General features: G+C 39.5%; 2 long non-coding RNA genes across 2 annotated transcripts in view; both read right to left on the bottom strand.

Annotated features, from left to right (window-relative positions):
* Positions 1-5,017: 5,017 nt before the first annotated feature.
* Positions 5,018-6,278, bottom strand: LOC309501302. Its single transcript, XR_014206860.1, has 2 exons — positions 5,964-6,278; positions 5,018-5,235 (listed from the first exon to the last, which is right to left on the bottom strand). It is a non-coding gene; the product is annotated as an uncharacterized lncRNA (long non-coding RNA).
* Positions 6,279-11,613: 5,335 nt separating this feature from the next.
* The window catches only part of LOC309500358, a 49,050-nt gene continuing 35,903 nt past the window's right edge, over positions 11,614-24,760 (bottom strand). Inside the window, exon 2 of the long non-coding RNA XR_014206561.1 lies at positions 11,614-12,322. This is a non-coding gene — a long non-coding RNA (uncharacterized lncRNA). The remainder of the gene's footprint in view (positions 12,323-24,760) is intronic.

The following is a 24,760-nucleotide window of genomic DNA, read 5'->3' as shown; positions in this document are numbered from 1 at the left end:
CATACACTGTCAACAGCCACATGTTGGTAGAGCCATGCTTTGAATTTCCCCGGAAGTCCGGATTTCTCGATCCTGCTTTTCAGTGCTCTTGATATTGTTCCTATCTGAGAGTGAGTCATCAAACGAACCACTTTCCAAGGCACTTAATTGGATTCTCCTCTATTGATGGAATATCCTCCCCCTGCACTTGCAGCTTAAACCTGTTTGTCATTTTGCCTTTTCTGGCCACCATACTCCTGGATTTCTTTGGCTAAAACTTCATTCTGGCCCACATTGCCATGTGGTCAAGCACTGTTAACACCCACCTCGCCTCCACTAGTGTTGTGGTCGTCACAGTAAGATCGTCCATGAACCCGCTTATTGGGGGTTGACGAATACCTATTCCATTCTTGGTCCTCGGGTTAATAAGTTACTGCATGTCGATAAAGTTATAAAAATAAACTTCCAAATCTGAATTTTACTGCATACATGCCATTTCAAATAGAATACTCATAGTTACACAATTAAAATAAAGGTTTGTTATTGGCATCTATGGTTCAAAGATGTACCTTTTACATCCATGGAACTTTTTCTTTGCCAAAAGTTTCTTTGTAGTGGTAAAGGGTTCTTCAGATTATTAAAAAAATGCTTCTTTTAAGAACTGTTCACTGAAAGATTCTTAAGGGAATCCAAAATGTTTTTTATGAGTGAATTTTAGTTGAACTCCTGTATTAACTTCAGATAATGCTTGACATGATTTGTGCCAATGTTAATGTCCGGGCAAACCACAGATGTTCTGTGAAGTCTTTTGTATTATGTCATTTTTATTTTTTTTATTTTTCAATTTCATTTTCTGTCAAAGCTGCACATAAATGTATTGTTGTTGTGGTATAACGCTTTTGAAGCCGTAGATATGCTGGGGAGAAAAAGGAAAAGAGGAATTATCAGTCACAAATGCCAGACTTTGTCATTTTTAAGAGCTAACCTTGTCAAATATCGTACAAGCTGGCTTGTAGAAATTGAACAACTTCTCACTGAGACAAACCAGTCAACCAACACAATTTTTAGATAGATTGCTATCCACAACTTTACTGTGGGAAAGGCATACGTGTAAATTTCAGTGTTCAATAAGATATAATCATATTACTTCAGAACTTGAAATATAAAGAAATTATGCAGACTTTTATTATGTTTTGTACTGCTTTAATATTTGGGAATAGGTAATTATAAATAATTTACTATTATCTCAATGTACTAAACTACAATGTATGTTTTCTTTTTTTGCAGGAGATATTTTCTGAGAAGTTTCAAGTAGGTTGCAAAGCAACTGCATGGTGACATTTTTCCGCTCTATACCCATAACACATTTAAATCTCATTATCTGATCCAGTCTCTCTCTAACTGCAGATCTGTAATCATTTCCTTTCCTCTCATACTTCACACACATGCCAGCACTAGAATGTCTCACAAGTAAATTACAACTACACTAATGTATAGTTCTTTTTTTTTTTTTCTCTCTAGGAGAAGTATCAGATCACTCTGCAGATATAATGGAGTTCAAGTTCTGGTCCATCAACCAGATAATGATCACACAGCAATGGATCGCTGTAGCAATGCAATCGTGCTGAAATCAAGGCTGAGTGTGACTCTTTTCAGAGCTTCAAGCTGACATTGTTGGCCTAATCATCATATTAAACTGTTGCCTCAGTCTTGATAGAAGAGAGACTAGAGTGGTCTATAGTTTTTTTTGGTGTCACTTAAAATATGAATTTCATTGCATTCGAGTTTTTGTAATCTAACGCAATGATATATACTTTTAAGTGTGGCTTAAATGTCCACGACAAAATGGGCCAACTCACATTTTAGAAATGGGCTTCTGTTGAATCTTCAGAATAAAACGTCTCAGGTTACGACTGTAACCTATGTTCCCTGAGAACAGGGAACGAGACACTACGTCAGAATGACGCTATGGGGAACGCCTCAGGCGTGACAGGTGTCTGAAATCAAATATCAACTCACGTCAATCATGTTGACCGGCGACAGCCCGTGAATCATCAGCTTGAATGATTAACGCGCGACCTGGATGTATAAAGGGGAGCCTTGCACACATGACAACATCCTATCGTCTGAAGGGACTGTTGCAGGCAGGCCCCGAGGCATGGCAGGGAGACGTAGTGTCTCGTTCCCTGTTCTCAGGGAACATAGGTTACAGTCGTAACCTGAGACGTTCCCTTTCGAAAGGGAACTCTACACTACGTCAGAATGACGCTATGGGGAACGATATACCAACGCCACCATGCTGAGGGGAGTGCATGCCCAAAGGCAGTGACAACTGTCCGAACCAGTAATTCAGAAAACACTGGAACCACTCACCCCTAGGTCACATCAGGCTGTCAGTGACAGCACTCCCTACCGGTCATAGCCCAAGCTAATGAACCAAGAAACCGCCAGAACATAGTCAATGGGGGGTAAATCTGGGCCAGCTCAAAGGCTTAGGACCACAGCTTCCAATAGAAGGGGTCACTTCTAGGGAGTGTGGCTAGGGGACCCAAGGGACCCCCAGCCAGTCACTATTCAGGGGAGCGTGCCACCTGAAATACCACCAGGCTGGCCTGGTGATCTATACTAAGACACACAGTCTGGCCATAGCCTGTCTGTCCGAGACAGAGCCTCTGGAAGTTGCCTTGGATAAGGCATCCAAAACCAAAGGCCTGCGAAGCTGGCAGAAACCATTCAGTTCCGGAACACAGAGACGGGATCTCCCGGAGAGTGTGACTCAACCTCAAGAAACGACGGAAGTCGTCCACTCAATCCACGGGTCTACCCAGTGCTCGCTCCGAACACTGGTGAAGTAAGAGAGGGTTCAAACCAGGAAGGTCTACTGAGACCGAAGACCTGATGACCTCCTCATATGGAGAGCTCCAGTACATGAGGGCTCATATCAGGAAGGCCGGTGAGGCCTGTAACCCGGCGACCACAATATGTGGGAGCTCATACTCAGGAAGGCCTGAGAGGCCTGAAACCTGGTGACCACAGTAAGTGGGAGCTCGTATTCAGGAAGGCCGGAGAGGCCTGTAACCTGATAGCCACACAATGTGGGGCTACCTTCAGAAAGGCCTAACGAGGCCTGTTACCACAAAATGTGGGAGATAGCTTGAAAGGGAGGCGCCTGTCGTAAAACATTGCGACAGCAAGACGCATCTAGAGTGGGACCCAAGGTGAAGAACCGGAGTCTGAGCCACGTAAAAAAGGGAATGAAGCAGAAGCGCATTACCCTTACCATAAATATGGATTCAAGAAAGTACACGAAACGAAAGTGCGTGTACTTACGCCAGTTTGAATCCAGGAAGGCCTGGTGAGGCCTCTAACCTGGCGACCACAGTATGTGGGAGCTCATACTCAGGAAGGCCTGTGAGGCCTAAATCAGTAAGTGGGAGCTCGTTTACAGGAAGGCCGGAGAGGCCTGTAACCTGACAGCCACACAATGTGGGGCTACCTTCAGAAAGGCCTAACAAGGCCTGTAACCACAGAATGTGGGAGATAGCTTAAAAGGGAGGCGTCTGTCGTAAAACATAGTGACAACAAGACGCATTTAGAGTGGGACTCGAGGTGAAGAACCGGAGTCTGAGCCACGTAAAAAAGGGAATGAAGCAGAAGCGCATTACCCTTACCATAAATATGGATTCAAGAAAGTACACGAAACGAAAGTGCCTGTACTTATGCCAGTCTGAATCCAGGAAGGCCTGGTGAGGCCTCTAACCTGGCGACCACAGTATGTGGGAGCTCATACTCAGGAAGGCCTGTGAGGCCTAAAACCTGGCGACCACAGTAAGTGGGAGCTCGTTTACAGGAAGGCCGGAGAGGCCTGTAACCTGACAGCCACACAACGTGGGGCTACCTTCAGAAAGGCCTAACGAGGCCTGTTACCACAAAATGTGGGAGATAGCTTGAAAGGGAGGCGCCTGTCGTAAAACATTGTGACGGCAAGACGCATCTAGAGTGGGACTCAAGGTGAAGAACCGGAGTCTGAGCCACGTAAAAAAGGGAATGAAGCGGACAGCGCATTAACCCTTACCATAAAAATGGATTTTAGAAAGTACACGAAACGAAAGTGCGTGTACTTAGCCATTCCGAATCCAGGAAGGCCTGGTGAGGCTTCTAACCTGGCAACCACAGTATGTGGGAGCTCATACTCAGGAAGGCCTGCCACAGTAAGTGGGAGCTCGTTTACAGGAAGGCCGGAGAGGCCTGTAACCTGACAGCCACACAATGTGGGGCTACCTTCAGAAAGGCCTAACGAGGCCTGTAACCACAGAATGTGGGAGATAGCTTAAAAGGGAGGCGTCTGTCGTAAAACATTGTGACCACAAGACGCCTTTAGAGTGGGACTCGAGGTGAAGAACCGGAGTCTGAGCCACGTAAAAAAGGGAATGAAGCGGAAGCGCATAACCCTTACCATAAATATGGATTTTAGAAAGTAAACGAAACGAAAGTGCGTGTACTTATGCCAGTCCGAATCCAGGAAGGCCTGGTGAGGCCTCAAACCTGGCGACCACAGCATGTGGGAGCTCGTACTCAGGAAGGCCGGTGAGGCCTGTAACCTGGCGACCAAAGCAGGTGGGAGCTCATACTCAGGAAGGCCAGTGAGGCCTGAAACCTAGTGACCACAACCTGTGGGAGCTTACTTTCAGGAAGGCCTGGTAAGGCCTGTAACCTGACAACCACACCATGTGGGGGCTACTTTCAGAAAGGCCTAATGAAGCCTGTAACCTGATCACCCCTGAATGTGGGAGATAGCTCAAGAGGGAAGCGTCTGTCGTAATCCATTGCGACAGCAAGACGCATCTAAAGTGGGACCCAAGGTGAAGACCCGGAGTCTGAACCACATAAAAAAGGGAACAAAGCGTACAGCGCATAACCCTTACCATAAATATGGATTTTAGAAAGTGCACGAAACGAAAGTGCGTGTACTTAGCCATTCTGAGTCCAGGAAGGCCTGGTGAGGCCTGTAACCTGGCAACCACAGCATGTGAGTCACAATGCGTGGGAGCTCACATTCAGGAAGGCCTGATGAGGCCTGCATCCTGACATGTGGAAGCTCACAACCAGTGAGGCCTATACCCTAGCGACCACAGTGAGTGGGAGTTCACATTCAGGAAGGCCTGGAGAGGCCTGTAACCTGACATGTGAAAACTCATAACCAGGAAGGCCTAGGAGGCCTGAAGCCTGGTGACCACTGAATGTGGGAGCTTAATACTCAGGAAGGCGGAGAGGCCTGAAACCTGGTGACCACAGTATGTGGGAACTCACATTCAGGAAGGCTGGATGAGACCTGTAACCTGACATGAGGAAACTCATAACTAGGAAGACCTGCGACCACCATGTGTGGGAGCTCATATTCAGGAAGGCCTAGTAAGGCCTGTAACCTGGCGACCACAGTATGTGGGAGCTCATAACCAGGAAGGCCGGATGAGGCCTGTAACCTGATGACCACAGTATGTGGGAGCTCACATTCAGGAAGGCCGGGTGAGGCCTGCAACCTGACATGTAGAAACCCATCACCAGGAAGGCCGGTGAGGCCTGTAACCTGGCGCCACAGTATGTGGGAGCTCATAACCAGGAAGGCCTGGCGAGGCCTGTAACCTGGCGACCACCGTGTATGGGAGCTCATATTCAGAAAGGCCTGGTGAGGCCTATAACTTGATAACCACAGTATGTGGGAGCTCATATTCAACCACAGTATGTGGGAGCTCATCCTCAGGAAGGCCTGGTGAGGCCTCTGACCTGATAACCACAGTATGTGGGAGCTCATATTCAGGAAGGCCTGGTGAGGCCTCTGACCTGATAACCACAGTCAATTCCTGGGAGCTCACCTCAGGGAGGCCCAAGCGCTGTCCGGTTGCAAAATGGGGACTGTCTGGTCAAGGAGGCCTGATAGGACCTACTACCTGACCAAGAAAAAATCTTTAGATTTACTTTCTTACCCACAACATTTTGCCCCAGACTCTAAAACAGGAGACGTGGTCTGAAAAGAAACAGAAATATGTTAATTTCACATTTTACAAAAAGACCAGAATTACACCTGCTCTTTTTGTTCACTGCTCATCATTTTAATTCCTCAATTAAAATGCAGCCAAAAACACTGGATAACGCGATCTGGATGATAGGCTGAATTACTAAATATCTAACTTCTTAAAAAGTCAGATAATATTCCATCATTTTAATTCATAGAATTAAATTCCGCCATAATCACCAGACAATACTGTTTTAACATTTATACGTTCTCGTAATCTACACACTGCCTCGGCAAGCTCGAGAAACGAGCCCTTAAAATATATTTGGCTTTCATCCCTTGAGAAGAAAGTCACCAGGTGCGAGGTTGAAACATCCGACAGCGCACGGATTTTTTCTTTCTCACGCGCGCCGAGATATTTCTTAATGAACACTGCCAGCACCCTCAGGAACTGACTGTGAACGCCTCGTACCCAAACAGTATTGTTTCACAGATCGCACGCACCACAGCTCAGATGCTGAACCCTCTTCCCTCGAGAAAAGGGTCCGACGAGAGCGGAGCATTTTTAAATGAAAAACGCTCACAGTTTGCACAAGAGGCTCTCTCGAGAGCCTCCCGCGCGCTTCAGCGATATTCTCAAAACAGACAAACAGTCCCTGAAGACGAAAAGATGTTGTCATGTGTGCAAGGCTCCCCTTTATACATCCAGGTCGCGCGTTAATCATTCAAGCTGATGATTCACGGGCTGTCGCCGGTCAACATGATTGACGTGAGTTGATATTTGATTTCAGACACCTGTCACGCCTGAGGCGTTCCCCATAGCGTCATTCTGACGTAGTGTAGAGTTCCCTTTCGAAAGGGAACAATTACATCATAACCACAGGGGTTCACTTTTATTTGGTTTTGTGAATGAGCCTGTTGTCTTGTTCAGCCCTAACTCAGTCTCCCTGGCCAGATCTCTTTACATGTCTTGTTTCCATTAGACAAAGTGACAATTACAGCAATGCTCCCAGAGAGGATGAAAGACATTCGATCTGTGTGCGAGTCTCAAACACTAGAGACTGTTTGAGTCCTAGCCATGCGTGTCCATTGTCTTGTGAAAAAAAACACTAAACTGTATGTGATGCCATGAGCATCTAATGTTCTGACATTTAACTTGCAATTTACTGATATTTAGGATATTTCCCGTTCCTGTTAGCAATATGTTTTTTTCTAAGTAAAAAAAAGAGCTTCCTGTCTGAGGAGTGACATCATTTCACACCAGCCAATCGAAGAGCTAGTACTCTTCTAATTCATTATGTTTTCATTGCCTTTGGTGTGAGGTCAGGTGGTACTTATGACAAAGTGTACAGAGATAATTAATCACTTGACTAGCAAGTTATGATTGTACGTGCTATGTCACTTTTTTCTTTAGTGAATATTTGTGAGTAGATTGAATTGATTGAGTAGTTTTAAAATGATGTTTAAGTATATTAAAAAAAGAAGTTGAAGTTTTAGGTTTGAAAGACAGAAATCGTGTATTTTATGTCAATTTTGAACATTATAATTTTTTCTATATTTTGTCAAGAGAAATATGCTGTTCATGTTGTTCAACCCTTATAAAGGCCCATCTTGCAACATAATCCAAAATCATAATACGTTTTTCAGAATTTTATTGGATTTTGCTGGCTCTAGTTGCACTGCGACTGCATGTCCACACATAACAAAATCAAGCGCTTCAGTAATTACCTTTCGCGGTGCGTAGTTCAGGAAAGCTAATGCTGATGTTGATGGTTTGATAGCATAATTCCTCCTCCGCACAGCTTGCGCAAGTCTGTTTAGGCCAAATCATGGAAACCTCTGAACTATCCTTTGATCAAAATTCAAATTATTTTGGTTACATAAGATACGTAACATATGCCATATATTATGTATAAAAAACAACCTGCATAGATATATTCATTCCAGCAATATTAGAATCACTACAAATGTGCAAAAACGTATCAGTAATATTACAGTTATGGTGTAGCCTCAAATATCGCTAAAGAAACTGTAACATCACATGTCCCAATGGTATTAGTCTGTGCTCTAAAAACCTGCTGTGTTAATGAATTAACCTCAATATTTCATCATTTGATTTCAGGTCCAATATCTTACTTTAGGTTAATCTATGCAGAAAATATTCTGCATTATACTCACATTTGTCAACTGCACAGAGTCTTTGTACATTTAGTTAACAGCTCCCAATAGTGGTTAAGATTTAAATCTATTAAGCAAAAAAAAAAAAACCATCCTCCCACTTTCAACTGCTTTTCCCAGCAAATTTCCTATGTGTTAAGTGTGAACATAAAAAGATTCAACTGAGACATAAACTGAACAAATTTTTTCAGACATTTGACACATGTTCAGTATATCATTGAAAACATCATAGGTATAACTTAAAACATGAGATGTGGTTTGTATTGATTGCAAGGGTTGTATAGCGGATACTACAGCATGTTCTTGCGTCAACGAAACAGTATAATGTTGTACAAAAATAAGAGCCTAGGTGATAGTGTGACACAAGCCCCTTCCTGTGATAGGAGATAGCAGAGGAAAGTCTTACTTTTGCCAGATAATGTTTCTCACACACAGATCCCCAGCAGGGCTTCAGCTATCCCAGATCAAGTCTGTCTGTAATTAACATTCTGACTAACACCAGGAGAAAACTACAGAAACTCTGAGAGATGTACAGTAACTGTTGTATTCAAATGGCTTACATTGATCAGTCACTGTTATTCAAATCCAGGTATTGACGCTTCTTGACCTCTAAAATATTAGATTCAATGAAATAGTTCTGGTCTAGTAGTCTATTCAAAGTAAAAAAATGCATTAATTTGCCCCATCGATTTGTCAATAGTCAAAAGTCTATCTACACAGGATCCGAGCTAGTGTAACAAGTTATTTTCAAGCTACCGAATCTTTCTCACTTTGTATTTTACATGTATGATGAGAAGGTAAAAACTAATTAACACTGATTTCGGTTTTATTTGACTTAATTTGGCCATTTATTGATGCTAACTCTAAGTATGCTACAGTTTTACATGCTACGTTCTCAGTGGAACTTTCTTAGTCTGTTACCTTAGACTGAAAACAGAGAGATTAAACAGAGGAAAGGAAAGGAAGATCAGCCTTGAGCAGCCACAATAGAGAGCACATGAGGATTCAAGGGACCAAAAGCTAAGGAGTTCCATATGTGCCTGTCTACTTGAATCCTCATGTGCAACCTAGTTGTTTATATGAAACATTGATAGAAATGCACTACCTTAACTGTTTTGATGAAATATATGCATTTTATTTACTTCCCTGAGCCATTGTATTCCAGGTGCTGAGTCAAGTCTGATCCTATGTCTCCCTCTCAGCTATATTGTAATTGGAGTAGGCCTACAGTTATCTGGAGGATATGTATGAGCTACAAATGATATCTCCAATTGTGGTCATGTATCGGAAATCATATACTGTATGGAAATGGGTTTCAAATGAAACCATTATAAATTCCAGACAAGTATTGATTTCTCTGTGTGGTGTCTTCGGGTTTTGCTTGTGTTATTGGGGTCAATGTCATGATGCTATTTTTGTCTGGATCCATTTATTAATTTACAAATACATGAATTTATTCAAAAACACACAAGCAATGATTTAAAATAAACTACTTCTATGACAAAATGAAGAAGAAAAAAATTCAGGGTGATAATGCTGGAATTTTTTATTGAATAGTTTCACTATTGCTATTTATTAAACAATTTGTGATATTTCTAAGTTTTTCACTTAAAAAGCATTAACAAATATAAAAACTTAAAAAAAATATAGAAACGTTATATAATAATGATTAATATGTGTACACCCACAACAAAAAGTATTTTAAAGCGTTACATGCTAGTTTGGTACTGTCACGTTTAGTTAGTATTCATTGAATTTTCAAGGACTTTTAGTTTGTTTCTCTTCAGTTACCCGTTTCCTTTTTTCTATCTTACCGCCACTATCAGTTGTCATGGATATTCATTTAACGGGCACACCTGTTTGTAAATAAGATCCATACTATGGAAGTAAAATAATGTCAAATGTTTTTGAAATAAAAAGCCTGTTGAATTGCACTACTTGAAAAAAAATAGGCATTGCATTAACCATGCTTGCATTTTAATGCATTGTATTTTTAGGGCTTGCATTTTTATGGGCTGAAATTCAACATGGTTGAATATTTAAGCTGTGAATATTTCAATTAAAAACATTTCAAACACCTTTTCATTATTAAAAATTCAATAATCCATATTCACCTTTCATATTTCACTTCCAAAATATTCAAACTGTTTAAAAATACAACCAATAATATTCAACAGGCAATTTTCGGTCCATTTTATTTCGCTTTGCAAATTCGCTTCCACAAATTCAGTGGTTCAAATTCGACAGTAAATTCAACATTGACGTCCAGGAACTGCAGGAAAAGCAGTAGATTGCCGAGCATACGCTCCATATGCTGTTAGTCGACCTCACCATCAGATGGTGCAAAAGCGCGTGTTGTAGACGAAGACCAGCAAAATTAGAGCAAGTCATTCATAAAACTCATTTACAGCAATGTAAGTGTATTTGTGATTATTATGACGGCTGTTTTATGTTAAATTCAGTGCCTTTCACGGTTACTTTTCCTGTGTAGCCTACATGCATCTTTCTCTACCGTGAATGAGATTAATGTTATTCCCCGATGTGGATGTACAGATCCAATGTTAAATTTTTGAGGTTGACATATAGCCTATTTCTCTTGGTTGTTTAGTTGCCTTAACTTTATATTGTGGCGATGTGCTGCATGTAAGGTTTCCCTCAATACTTCAGGATTCCCCTGCTGGACATATATAACGCTTAACGTAGCTTAATGGACTACAGTGATGTATAAGACCAAACTCGCAGGCAAGCAGATGGACGCGCAAAGCTGAGCGTTTCCCAGTGATAGACTTGCATAAAGTTGGCTTGATGTTGGACATTCGCACATTTAGGGATCGTCTCTAAAGTGAATACGACTTTGGCATACACGTTTCTAACTCCGATAGCATTTGAATAGAACGACTTACAGTCATAAAACCAACTGTAAAGTGTTCATGTAGTGTCAGGCATACTGCGCAGCCTTTGGATTTTTGATATTTATTCAAATAAATTTAAGTTTGCTATTGAAGTTAGAAACGTGTATGCCAATGTTGTATGCAACTTTAGAGACGGTCCCTAAATGTGCGAATGTCCAATGTCAAGCCAATTTTACATTTAAGCCGCGTTTCCACCGAAATTACCCGGAACAATTTGTACCAGGAACTTTTTTCCCAGGAACTTTTTTTGCCCCAGACCGGTTGCTTTCTGCGTTTACACCGCGGTCTAAAGTACCGGGAAGGTAAACTGCGCGCAACTGCTCCTCCCAGTCTGCGACGGACATAATCAGTTGTATAAGTAATACCACATGTATAAGTATGGAGGAGTTTCAAGCTGTGCTGCAGTTATGTATTGGTTTACTAACGAGGTAATTAACAAAACAAAATAGACGAGCACTGATACTAATGCGTGTTCAGAAAGCTCATATGCGTATAAAATTAGACAACGTATGTTATCAGTTATTGTGAGATGCCTGGGACGAACGCGCAAAAAAAATGTCCTCTTTCGCAAATACACTTAAAAAAAGCCTGAACCCCGTCTATCAATCATAAATAGTGACAGTCTTGTAAATAGTTGTTTGTTACTAACCTAACCTTGCAATAGATGACAATGTGTAAACATAATGACTTAATAATAAAAGCTGTGGCAGAAAAGAGACGAGTACTGATAAAGCGTGTTCAGTAAGCTCGTAATGCTAACGTTAGATATAACATTTGTATGTTATCAGCTATTGCGGACATTGACCGTGAGATGGCTGAGACGAACGCGCAGAAAGTTTCCTCTTCCACAAATACCCTTAATAAAGCCTGAAACTCGTCGCCAGTCCACCAGTTTTTTTTTATTAAATTCCATATTTGCAGACAGACAACTCTTACTGCATGAAGCCACGACACGAACCGCAATAGATTTTTTTAAAAAGGTTAAAAATAAATAAATGCTGCGTGGAATCATCCAACCAAAATGCGGCGTGAACACAACCAATCAGCTTGTGCAGCGCACAAGTCCCACCCCTTAAAGTTCCTGAACTTTGAAAAAGTACTACCTCATGAGCAGGGACTATCGGAGGGGGAAATATTTACCCGGAACTTCATTTAGACCATGGTTCCTGCGGTGTAAACACATCGAGTACCAGCCCAAAGTTCCTAGTTCCTGGGGAAAGTTCCTGCGGTGGAAACGCGGCTTTAGTCATTTAGCAGACGCTTTTATCCAAAGCGATTTACAGTTAAACTAACAATAGGACAACAATATGCAAGTGCTATGACAGTTTAAGCTAATGCAATACACGTAGGCATACTATATATATATATATATATATATATATATAGGGAGAGAGAGAGAGAGAGAAAATAGAATAGAATAGAATAGAAGAGAAAGTGTTAGTATTAATTGATCAAGTGTTTTATGCCAGTATATCACGAAACGCTCAGCATGAAACTTTGCGCGTTGAGTTCATATTGAGTCCATCTTCTTGCCTGTAGCCTATATAGTAGCCTACAGCCTACTTCCCCAATAAGGTGCAAGATTGGTCTTTCATATCACTGTATTAGTCCATTAAGCTATAGCGTTTTGTCCCAACGGAGGGGAATCCTTGAGTATGAGGTATTGAGGGAAACCGATTATAATCCTGTTCATGGTAGAGAAAGCTGATGACATGTAGGCTACAGGGAAAGTAACAATGAAGTTATTGAATGAAACATAAACACAGCTTTTGTGTGTTTATCATCTTTTCCGCATATACTGACACAGATAATCATTTTCATTTTATGAATGAATGTCTTCGTCAACAACACGCTCTTTTGCACCACCTGCTGGTGAGGTCAACTAACAGCAGATGGAGAGTATGCTCGGCAATCTACTGCTTTTCCTGCAGTTCCTGGACGTCAATGTTGAATTTACTGTCGAATTTGAACCACTGAATTTGTGGAAGCGAATTTGCAAAGCGAAATAAAATGGACCGAAAATTGCCTGTTGAATATTATTGGTTGTATTTTTAAACAGTTTGAATATTTTGGAAGTGAAATATGAAAGGTGAATATGGATTATTTAATTTTTAATAATGAAAAGGTGTTTGAAATGTTTTTAATTGAAATATTCACAGCTTAAATATTCAACCATGTTGAATTTCAGCCCATAAAAATGCAAGCCCTAAAAATACAATGCATTAAAATGCAAGCATGGTTAATGCAATGCCTATTTTTTTCAAGTAGTGCAATTCAACAGGCTTTTTATTTCAAAAACATTTGACATTATTTTACTTCCATACGTCACTCTGTGTATTTAAGTTCCTCTGTTTTTTATGGCCATTGGCCGGTATTGTTTGTGCATGGCACCCTGTTTTGTTTGTGTTAGTTGCTATTACATTACCTGAGTTTCCTTTATGTTAATAAATCATGTTATATTTGAGTATATTTCACCCACCTTCTTCATCCCTAAGATACAATTTGACAGAATATCAGAAACGAAAAGATGGATTTTTCAGTGAATTTCAGTTCAGAAAGTTCAGTAAATTAGCCTGCAACACCTTTCTATCTTGGAGTACTCTGCCCGCTTTTGTGACCTGGCAGTACAAATGAACTTTAATGATCAGACATTAAAGTCTCTGTATTGGACAAGGGCTAACTATTACAGTCCCCTGGAATTACCAAACATGGAGAAAGGAACCTGGAGAGAGGTGATCCTCCGATGTCTGCAGTGCGCTTACCCTCAGCTGATGCCAGCATTAATGGACACTGCAGAGCCTGAGCCCTCGACTGCGGCAGGAAAGGAGCCTGAGCCACCGCAGAGCTGGATACAGTGCTGACACCCTGCCATGGACCCTGAGCCTATGCCTATGTCCGTCCCAGAAACGGAAGTCGCCGCCCAGTCTGACCAGGTGTGTGAGCCGACTTCTACACATGAGCCTGTGGGATGTTTAGAGGAGCTTGAGGATGATGGTAGCCTTCCTCAGCTGATTCCGCCCAACCTAAAGCCTTCATCACCGCTGGTACTATCCAGCTCTAAGACTTCATCGCTGTGGATAATACACCTACCCTGCCTCCCTCTTTCACCTCATCTGCCCAGGCTTGTCTGCCCCTCGGACCGCCTTTGCTGGCGCCCTTCAGTCCCTCGGCTCCATCATTGGATTTACCAATTCAAGTTGTATCTGCCTCAGAGATTCAGGGCACAAGCTCTGCCTTGGAGTGTGGATCCCCACGCCATTCCCGTAAATTCACCTCGGCCCATCGACCAGTCGGCTCCACCTTGGCTCCTCGCCCCCTCTGGCTCCACCTTGGTCAGATTTTGCTCTGTCTATGCCATGGACTTCCAGGCCTTTTGCTGTGCTTCGTCCCTCCACCCCTTCGGCTCCTCCTTCCCTCCGGATCCGCATTTGTCCTTGGTCGCTCCGGAGTCACCTCAGTCCACCGGCACCCCTGGCTCCTCCTCAAGTGCTCGTCAGGATCGTAGGATCGCCTATGCCTCTGGATCCTACGTTGTCATCCGATCCTGTCATTGCCTCAGCTTCAACAGCCCCGGTACAGGTATATGTTATTACTTTTTACTTGATTACAACACAACATTTTTAGAGCCATTAAATATAAACTTCTGTTGGAATTACATTGTATGTACGTTTTAAAATCATGTGAAACCAATATAAATACAAACAGTAAATTATAAGACAGTCTTATTTGCCATTGACCTACTTACTATCTCACATACTGTTCTGAATATCTTGTCTAGTTGTAGTCAGTGCATCATGGGTTTAACTTCACTGTCACACTTTTTTGCCTCTTGATTAGTTTTGCAACAAGACCTAGATTTTACATTGTACGCCAAGTGGTGGTGCAAGATAGTGCCAAAATTGGTTGTTGTATAAAAAGTACCCATTGTCCTTGGTGGAATTTTTGAGAGAAGGGGTGACCTAATTCAAATGCTAATTCAGTCTGGCAGAATTTAATTCAATTAAATTCGATTCAGTTCACATTTGTATAGTGCTTTTAACAATACATATAATTTCAAAGCAGCATTACAGAAAATACATGTCTACATTACAATTTGGAGTTTATTATCAGAGGTGACTGTGTCCAAGTAATGTCTGAAATTTACAGTTTCAGAAATTAGCCAACATATATTTAAATTTAAATGTTTATTTTGTGAATATTTATAAAATAAAGTGCAGCCTGCCTACTCTAAAATTGATTCTGTAGTATATTCTGATACCAAGAAAGCAGCTTCCATAGCCACAAACACTCACAAGCCTTTTTTCCTCTGAGCTTTCAGCCAGGACCAAATTGGTCTCTTGGGTTTCCAAAAGGTAGCGAGTTTCTCAAGGCTTCTTTATAGCTGCAAAGAAATGAAACTCACAATTTCTCTTGTGAGACTTCAAACACTTGACATGCAACAAAACATATTTTATAGGATATCTCTCATCATTAGACATGAATGTAGATCTGTTGTAAGATTTAAGTAAACTGACATTGTCAGAAAGAAAAAAATCTTTCCAGAATTATTGAACTACACTAATAATAGATTAATATTTATGGTACTATTTACAGGGTTTCCAAAAAAGATTCTCTAATGAATAATTTGTGAAACAATCAGTATTTGTGAACAGCTTAAACTGATTCATTTTAAAGTTTCAAATATCATTAGCTTACATTTTTGGGGGAACTAATTTTTTTTTGTATTTTAAGGAATAATACATATAATAAGGTTCAAATACACACTCAGCATGCCTCAGTTACCAGCTTACATATACAATTAAAAGTCAGATATAGTTTTTAAACTAAGTTTTTTATAACTAGATAAAGTTGGATATTCTCTAATATGCTGGGGTAGACGGAGCCATACACATAACTGGCACCCTGGATGAAGCCTAGAAGACGCAGTTCATCTGGCACTCAACAGTCATAGGAAAAAAGACTCTGAGCCTCATATGTACACACACACACACACACACACACACACACATATATATGTATATGTATATGTATATGTATATGTATATGTATATGTATATGAGTTTAGCTCATTGGCTTGTGCTGAGTGTAGCTCATCTGCTGAACACTTTCACACCGCAGCTTGAATATGTTTCCCCCTCTATACTGGGCTCTGCTGTGGGTTCTGGTTTGACCCACAGAGAAAGTTCTCCATCATTTCCACACTGTACAGCACTAGTTTGCATTTCAAAAGCTCAGAGTACAGCCTCACCTACTATTATTCCCTCAATATCTGCAGTGCACATCCTAATATTTATCTCAGTGTCTCTTTTTTTTTCTTGTTACAAACTTTGTTTTCTTGCGTGTGATCATAGATGCTTGCCTTCTTACATTACTTCTTACAGAGTAATTTCAGCCTAGGGTCCTTTGCACCATAACCTCGAGCCAAACACCCCCCCAGAAGCATTTTTTCCCTTGGTCAAACATTATTAAAGTTAGAGCTTATTTAGAGGTATCAGCCGAATGGCTTAGTGCAGGCGCTAATGGATCCAAGGTTGTATCTCGTAAATTACCCCTCTAATAATGCCCGGAATGGTACCAAACTTCTACAGTAGTACAAATAGGTTCTGTACTCATAAAACGTGGGGGGGACCTCGAAAATACCTCGATTTGGCTCGAGGTCATGGTGCAAAGGACCCTAGGTTGAAATTACTCCGAACCTTCCCTTTAATATGAAATTTTCATCTGAACTTTAAAGTCACCTTTCACTGTCAAAATAATCAACCTATTCCCTCAAAGAGATTAGAAGCTACCTTCATTTAACTTACTGAAACTTTGAGCTCAAGAGGCACTTATATAAATTGGATTGCTGCAGTAGTTTCATGTAATAGTTGCATAACGGTTTTAGTGATGTCCCAGATGTTTCACATCAGACATGTGATTGAAAAAAAAAACACCTAATATAAAGTAAATTCAAATGTAGACCTTGCCTCCTCAGCAAGTATGCTTTATTACACGGCTCTCTGAAATAACAGAATCTGACTGGTTAATTGTAGTGTCACTTTGCAGTCTCCTATTTTTTTAAGTGGCACTTTCCCCAACTCTCCAGTAGCAGTTTTAACTAAGTGACATGGCATCTGACGCACAGAAGCCAATGGCACATGTCAGTCACTATGCTTATTGGCACATCCGGTCTTCGTTGTCATGCCAAAAGGGCCTTCTTTTTTAATTAAATCAATCAATTTTGACTTTATTTAATATAAAGCAATTTATTTAGTTTATAAAAAACAAAGCCTTTGCCATACAGTAACAGGGCTATGTACAAAAGTGAAACAGACTAATACCTGTGTAAATTTTAAATTAGTGACTCATTTTATCTTTTTTTTTTTTTTACTACAATCTTTTTTTTACTACAAGTTCAAAAGATTATGATTTTAATTGTTAAACAGTAAAAAATGTCAAGACCTCTGCTGTGAAACAGGTCCAAATTAAGGATGGTTTTAAAACTATTACTTTTATGTTGGATAATAGTTTATATATGCCGTTGTTATCAAAAGAAAAACATTGAGTTTTTGCCTCTAATGCTTTAAGTAATGGAAATAATGGAACACCACAGAGTACCGTTTTCATAGAAGGCGGCATGTAGCTGTGAAATAAGTATAATAATGCATCCAGCTGGTCATTATCACAAAATATACCCCTTCAGGGCGACACAAGACCTGATCCTGATCCCTGTCAGCGTTTAGCTCGTGATAATGACCAGCTGACTATATGATCTCTGACATACACGCACATAAAATGACACTAAATATAATGAACAGACAGACTAAAAAGCTGTGCGAGTGAATATTTCCAAAAAATGATGTGAACCTCCTAACCTGCAGCGCCATATCAAAAAAATAATCCAATTTTGGATCCCTGCACTTCCATATTCTGTTTTAGAGCGATGAGACCTGATCAAAAATAAATGTTCAAGGATTTCAAAAGAAAGTTATAGAAGCTCATTAGACAGAGAAGAGTAAGAGAATAAAAAGAGTAAGGCTTTTGTAAGGCTTGGTAAATGGTATCTGGATGCCCCACTGTGTCACTGCAGTCCTGTTCAGAGTGCAACATATACAGTAGTTGAAAAAAATGTATATTCTACCAAACCTTAAATAACACCAAATACTTAAATAAAAATCAAGCTTAATTCCACCTGTTAAATAATATGTAAGAAATAGTAATGCCATGGGGATGCGCTATAGGACTTACAATTTTGTCCAATGAAGACACCAGTGAATTGAAACACTGGTTTGTGGAAAAGTGTCAGGAAATTTTATACAGCAGAGGATCAAGATGTATTTCTATGATCTAAAATTAATAAAGAATCCAGGAATTGCAACATTACATTGATGAAATCTTGGGGATGAATCAATAATTTAGAAGTTCAAACTCAAGAAAAAGACTGACTTTAGTCCCACTGAAATGTAATGCTTTGAACACCACAAAAATATACACATACTGAACAGGTTTGAAAAGAAAAATTACACAAAAACGTCTCCTGACTGCCGTGCCGGTCTGATCAGCAGCTTCAGACAGCATCTGGTTGAAGTTCCTCGTTTGAATTCCTGAGGGATTTCAGTTATTTCTGCCTTAATCCATACTTTAGTGCCATGCAGTGTGTACTTCTATGCATTATTTTCTAGAATATTATTCAGTTCCCTTGCTGCACCATCACAGATCTCTTACAAATACTTCACTTTCATAGTTGAAAATGCTGTTTGTGATTCAGAATTCAGCTCATCTGGGAAGGAAAAAGTATGTGAACCCTTTTCCGGCAACTCTACATAATATAGCTTTTTATTCGCTGGCTACTTTAGTAAACAAATTCCACTGAATGCCACTGAGGTTATGTGCAGAATTTATAGTGCATTTATATTTTATGCCTATTAAATGCAAAGAACTGTCTCCATGTGTGCCAAGTGTATTCATTATTAATGTGACCACTGCAAAGGTTAAGGCTGCGTTTGAGAGGAGTTATTGCTCGCTGTCTTCATCTAAGCATGTTGCTATAAACATACAATAATATGGAATAATATAAAACACTCTTTGACATCACTTCCTAAATCAGGTGGAGATTGTTTTATTTATTCCATGCATTTTAAAAAGAAATAAGATGTCATCCTTCCCTTGAGAAAAAAAGAAAAGAAAATATGCATTGCATTAATTATCCATTCACCTGATTTAATGTGTGACTTTGATGTAGTCACTCCATCTTCACTTTAGTCAGGCAAAAAGAAAGGGCAAACAGCTGTTTACTTAGCGCGTCTCATCATAAACCGTACCACGCTAAAAGAGTCCATCAAGCAAGGAGTAAAAAATTGATTCATTTAAAAAAAAATAATTCAGGCAGCATTTGAAAAATTGCCTAGATCTAAGCAGATTGTTGTAATATCGACTGCCCATTTTTGCTGACACAAATTAAGTACAAAGCATCCAATTTCCTATTCACTTCATTCAGTGGGTCATTCAGTTATCATAGATCACTTTTTTCCGTAAATTACTTCAGCAAACAGGATGTTTCAGATTCAAACTGTATAACTGCAGACCAAGCAGTTGCTGCTTGCACTGTGATAGTCATAGCACACATAACTGCATGGAACATAACTAATTTATTTGTTTATTTGTCCAGCTTTAATGGTACAGTTGGTTCTCAAAAGAGCTGATCACTGTGACCTGTGTTTTTATTATAAACTAGCTCTCTGTATAAGACCGTCAATGGTTTACATTTATCTACAAAATGTTTCATTGGTCTGATTATTTGTAATACATCTTAAAATTCATACATCGAACATCATTTGCATCCAATTCTGCGTATTTCCCATTATAGTAAAAATATAGTCGCAACATGCTTTGGATTGTAAGGATGTAAGTTTTTGTTCATTATTTTACTCCAACTATCTAAGCTAATCTATACTCTCTTTAGTTTGTTACACTGTAGGTATTGCTTATTTTTCCTTATTTACTTTCTACTTCTGATGTTTTTTTAAATATGTATTTATATTCATTTTACCATTTTACGGTCCACAGAGAATGATGGGAAATCAAGTTTTCACAGAAGCTTGTGGCCTCATAAATGAGCCAAATGATTAGTGTTTTCTGGTTGGTTCGTTGCTATATATATGGGAGGAATTATTACTTTTTCAATGCTTTTGTGTTCACTCTCAAATTCTTCATGTTCTCTCACAAAACTACTGCGTTCCCCCAGTAATACTTCGCATTCGCTCGCAAAACCCACGTGAAATCTAGAGTTTTCATGCGAAAGCATTGAAATATAGTTTTGCCTTCTATCTCGCATCACCATTTCCCCTTGGGGGCTCCGTGCTCCGTATTGTTCATCAACAGTATAATTACACTATTATGATCAACTATACACTTTGATGCCAATGCTTACTCCATCATTCTTGATATACTGCCAACTTTAAATGTTTTCTACTCACATTCATTCTGTCATGACCTAATGCAGCACATTTCCTTAAATAATCTAACAAATTTTACAGTCATCAGTTGGTAATAAGGATTTTCTCACAGTTCATTTTGCCTGTGTGCGGATTCCCCTACAAATGGAAGTATTTTCATTAAGGCACTGTATTAATTTTACACTGCTCTCAAGCGAAGCTTGAATATCAAGGGCAAGTGGGTTCTGGTCACTTGGGTCCTCACTAAATTCAGTTAAGACCCAGTTACCCCAGTGGTTCCTGTCGGCTCTCCAGATGAATTAAGGCCCCTCATTCTTACACAGTCCCAGACTGGATAATCTGAAATCAGTGTTAAACTCTCTATACCCTCTAATCAGAAAGGTAATCATTTGTATTTTTATTATATAAAATGATTATTTTAGGAAAAGACTCATTTTGAAAGTTGAGGAGCAGAGAATATAATTGGATTTCATGCCATATTAATCTTTTTCTGGAACGGAGATGAAGATCAGCTGCAGGGTACGTTCACCTCTTTATCAACACACATTCACAGTTTTTCAGTAGATTAATAATAGTACAACGATTGTGCTATCTCTTCTTGTACAACAAAACCTGTAACCAAGTGTGAAATGTATACAAATGATAACTAAAGAGAACCCCAAAAACTCCAGAGACAGAGAAGTGTAACTGCATGGAATTGACATGAAGAGCCCAAAACCTCCAGTTCACCCTATACACTCAGAGAAATTTACACAGGAGAAATATGCATGAAATATTGGAAAACTGCCCTAAAGTTGGCATGAAATTGAAGTCTTGTATTCCCTATTGTGACGTACATCAGAGTGAAACAGCTTCTCGAACAAGAAAAAAAAATTAGGGAGGGAAATGTAGGGGTTACTCTGGGGTCACACTTTAGTTTAGTGTTCAATTCTCACTTAACTATGACTTTTGCCATAATAAACTGCTAATTATTGCTTATTAATAGTTAAAGTAGCTGTTAAGTTTAGATATTTGGTAGGATTAAGAGATGTTGAATATGATCATGCAGAATAAGGCATTAATATGTGCTTTAAGTACTAATAAATATCCAATATTCTAGTAATATATAATAAGCAACTAATTAATAGTGAGAATTGGACCCTAAACTAAAGTGTTAATAAAAAATGGAATATCAATCTTCCCTTCTACTAAATCTATGATTGGCCCATTCCAGTTGATCTACAGGAACATCAATATCCAACAGTGTGTGAAAAGTTTTGAGTGTTTTGCCTCTCTTAAAAATGAGTTGTGTCTGTTTTAAAGGCGCTGAAGATTCCTCATGTTACGTAAAGCAAATAAACTGCCACTACTTGGTGGGAGAGTTGATGAATGTTCTGCTGCTAATATTTAGACAGATTGTTATTAAAGCACATCAGCCCAAGAGACCTTTAAAACAACTACACCTGAGAAGAACAAACCAACAAAATCCATTAGAAGCTCCATTCACACTGAGGAGTTGTGTAAGTTAGACGTCTGCTTAAGGACAGATGCATTATGGTCAAGCCAGTCTGTGTCTCCAGTTAATTCTGATACAGATGAATTAAAGATGCAATTCTTCTCTCTCGAACGAGCACAGGATCTCATTGCAGGTAATTGCAGGTCTGCTCAACATCCGTCTAAGCTTCAATTTGCGAAAAGTCCAACTTGCTTTGTTAATGCAAAAAATATATGTTTTCTTGAATTATCAGTTTTTTTGGTCATGTTTTGTATCCACACATCCTTAAAGGAGAGTTCACAGAAAAATTTAAATTCTGTTGTGTGTATATGAGAATATGTCTCACACAACAAGGATAACAGTAGATCATATGACCTGAGCGCTATAGGCCTCATGAAGCCTTTTTCTCTGATAACCTTGTCCTCTAGTAAGCTGTAACTCAAGAACCAGATCATTATAAATTGGTAAGCTGAATCTAACAACTGGATCAGATCAACAAATCATTCTTCAAAGCTGGTTTCTTTTTGGATGAATCTGTTGATCCAGACATAGACTGATCCGGTTCTCAAACTCAACTCAATCATCCATGTGGATCACCGCATTAAATTCGAACAAAATTTAGTGGTTTATGCTTTAAAAAAAATTGCCAATGTAGTAAGAACTAAATAACTTAAAGATATATTCTCTGAAAACAAATTATTAAAAAATTAACAATTTCAATTAAATACATTTTCTCCGCACGTACATTTAAAAAAAATGATATTTTGTAGAACAACTAAAGAGTGCGGTCATCTTACTGTAGTTTCTTTCTCTTCCCTTTTCTAGCATGTTCTGATGTATTGTTGCAGGTTGGGTTTCCATGTGCATGTCTCTCTAAGGTTTTCTCTACTATTCGTAAAAGGAGCTTAAAAGATGTGTTAATAAGATTTCAATGTGCATGAAAGCCATGCATATACTAAGTGAAGAAAACTTTCAAAAAGCTTAGGTTTGAATTAGCATTGTTGGAGTAACAGACAGAATTTGACTATCAAAGACAAATATCCTCAATGAGTTATTTTTTACAAATGGCTTTCATATACTGCCCTTCTCGACTGTCAAGACTTGCTGTGACACTTGTGTTGTTATTTTGGGTCATCATTGGGGTTACGGTGGAGACACATGTGTGACAGCCAACCTGTGAGTGTGTGTTAAATATGTATGGCCAGAGACAAAACATGGGATAAGGGTAGTGTGACTATAAGCTTATCTATAATGGATGAATGTCGTTCTAATGGTGTGCTACACACTGCTGGACCCTAATCAATCCTCATGTTTTTCTGCACACACAATGAAAGTCATGTTGAGCCATGAAATCATCTTTCTAAATGTCAGAGGGGAGAATTTTTTGTTAGAAACTATTAGTGGTGTTTGTTAAGGCAAGCATTAATATTACTATTGCTCATTGAGCAAACAACTAACCTAAAAAAATTAAAAATAAATCTCTTATGCCAGGTGCACACTGCACGATTTTAGCCCTGATATTCACTTGCTGACAGTTTCGTGGAAATCGCAAATGCCCAAAATCGGAGGCAATTCGCTCCTCGTTCATGTGAGTAACACTACAGTACACTAGTGTATTGTGTATGATCAAAGACGCAATCTGACTGAAACGCCAATGCGTCGCCGATGCCCATGAAATGATTAGCATGCTAAATATCTGGCCCTGTCTGCGACATCATGCAGTGTAAAATGTGTTTTGACTGGAAATTACTTTGCCAACAACCTACAGCCAATGAGAGTGCAAGATACAGGGCAAGAGAAAGAGGGGAAGGAGTCACAGACCTGCAACAGAACACCAGCAAACATGGCTTCAGCAAGCAATCATTCTCTCCTTCATCATCCAAGTGGATGCTGCACACTGGAGGTGGTTGAGGAGAGATTCCCTGATACGATTGTAAAGCGCTTTGGGTGTACAGTAGTACACATGAAAGCGCTATATAAATGCCTCATTCATTCATTCATTCATTCATATTCTTCTTTTTAATACACCACCAATAACCCCTTAGCAACTGTCTAGCAACACCCTGGTAACCACCTAACCCATGAGCAAACACCATTCTATTCAGAAAGTGTAAAAAGCTAGTTCAATATTATTCAGAAAGCTTAAGCAGATGGCAATAACTTTGAGGATACAGCGAGGATATTTACAGCAGGTTTATTCGCACGGAATTAGTATTACCTGAGGTAATTTTTCCGGACCTTTTTACTGAAGGTAAAAGTCGCCGTAATCTTTACTGACATTGTCCGTAATGATTACTGAGATGGCACATTCGGACGGCACTAAAATCACAGAGAAGCTCTGGTAATTATTACTTTACCCCACCTCTCCATGTTAAACTAGTCCCGTCCGAATAGGGCTTTAGATAAACAATTCTTCTAGCATGGTCATTTAAATGGGTAGGCTAATATAGATTTAAATTTTTTATTTTATGAGGTCTACTAAAATGTTAATCAAGTTTCTTTTTATTACATTTTTCATGACCTAACCCTTGTACACCAGCTGCAAGTTTGCTGTTGAGTCCTTTTTGCATTACAAAGCATTTAATCTTTATTAGGCTAAAATATATGTATTATTGACATATTAGTTCTTTTTTAAGGAAATAATTTAACTGATGTGTAATTGTCTTCTTTAAATTTTGTGGATGGCAGTGTAGAAGACTATATGTATGTGGCACGATGAAGACAGTGGACAGAGATAGATTTCAGCAGCGACAATCTTTTCACTCACACA

This window comes from Leuciscus leuciscus, assembly GCF_965113295.1.
Source record: "Leuciscus leuciscus genome assembly, chromosome: 6".
Classification (NCBI taxonomy): Eukaryota; Metazoa; Chordata; class Actinopteri; order Cypriniformes; family Leuciscidae; genus Leuciscus; species Leuciscus leuciscus.
Note: the sequence above shows the minus strand (reverse complement) of the source record. Positions and strands in the feature narration are given on the sequence as shown.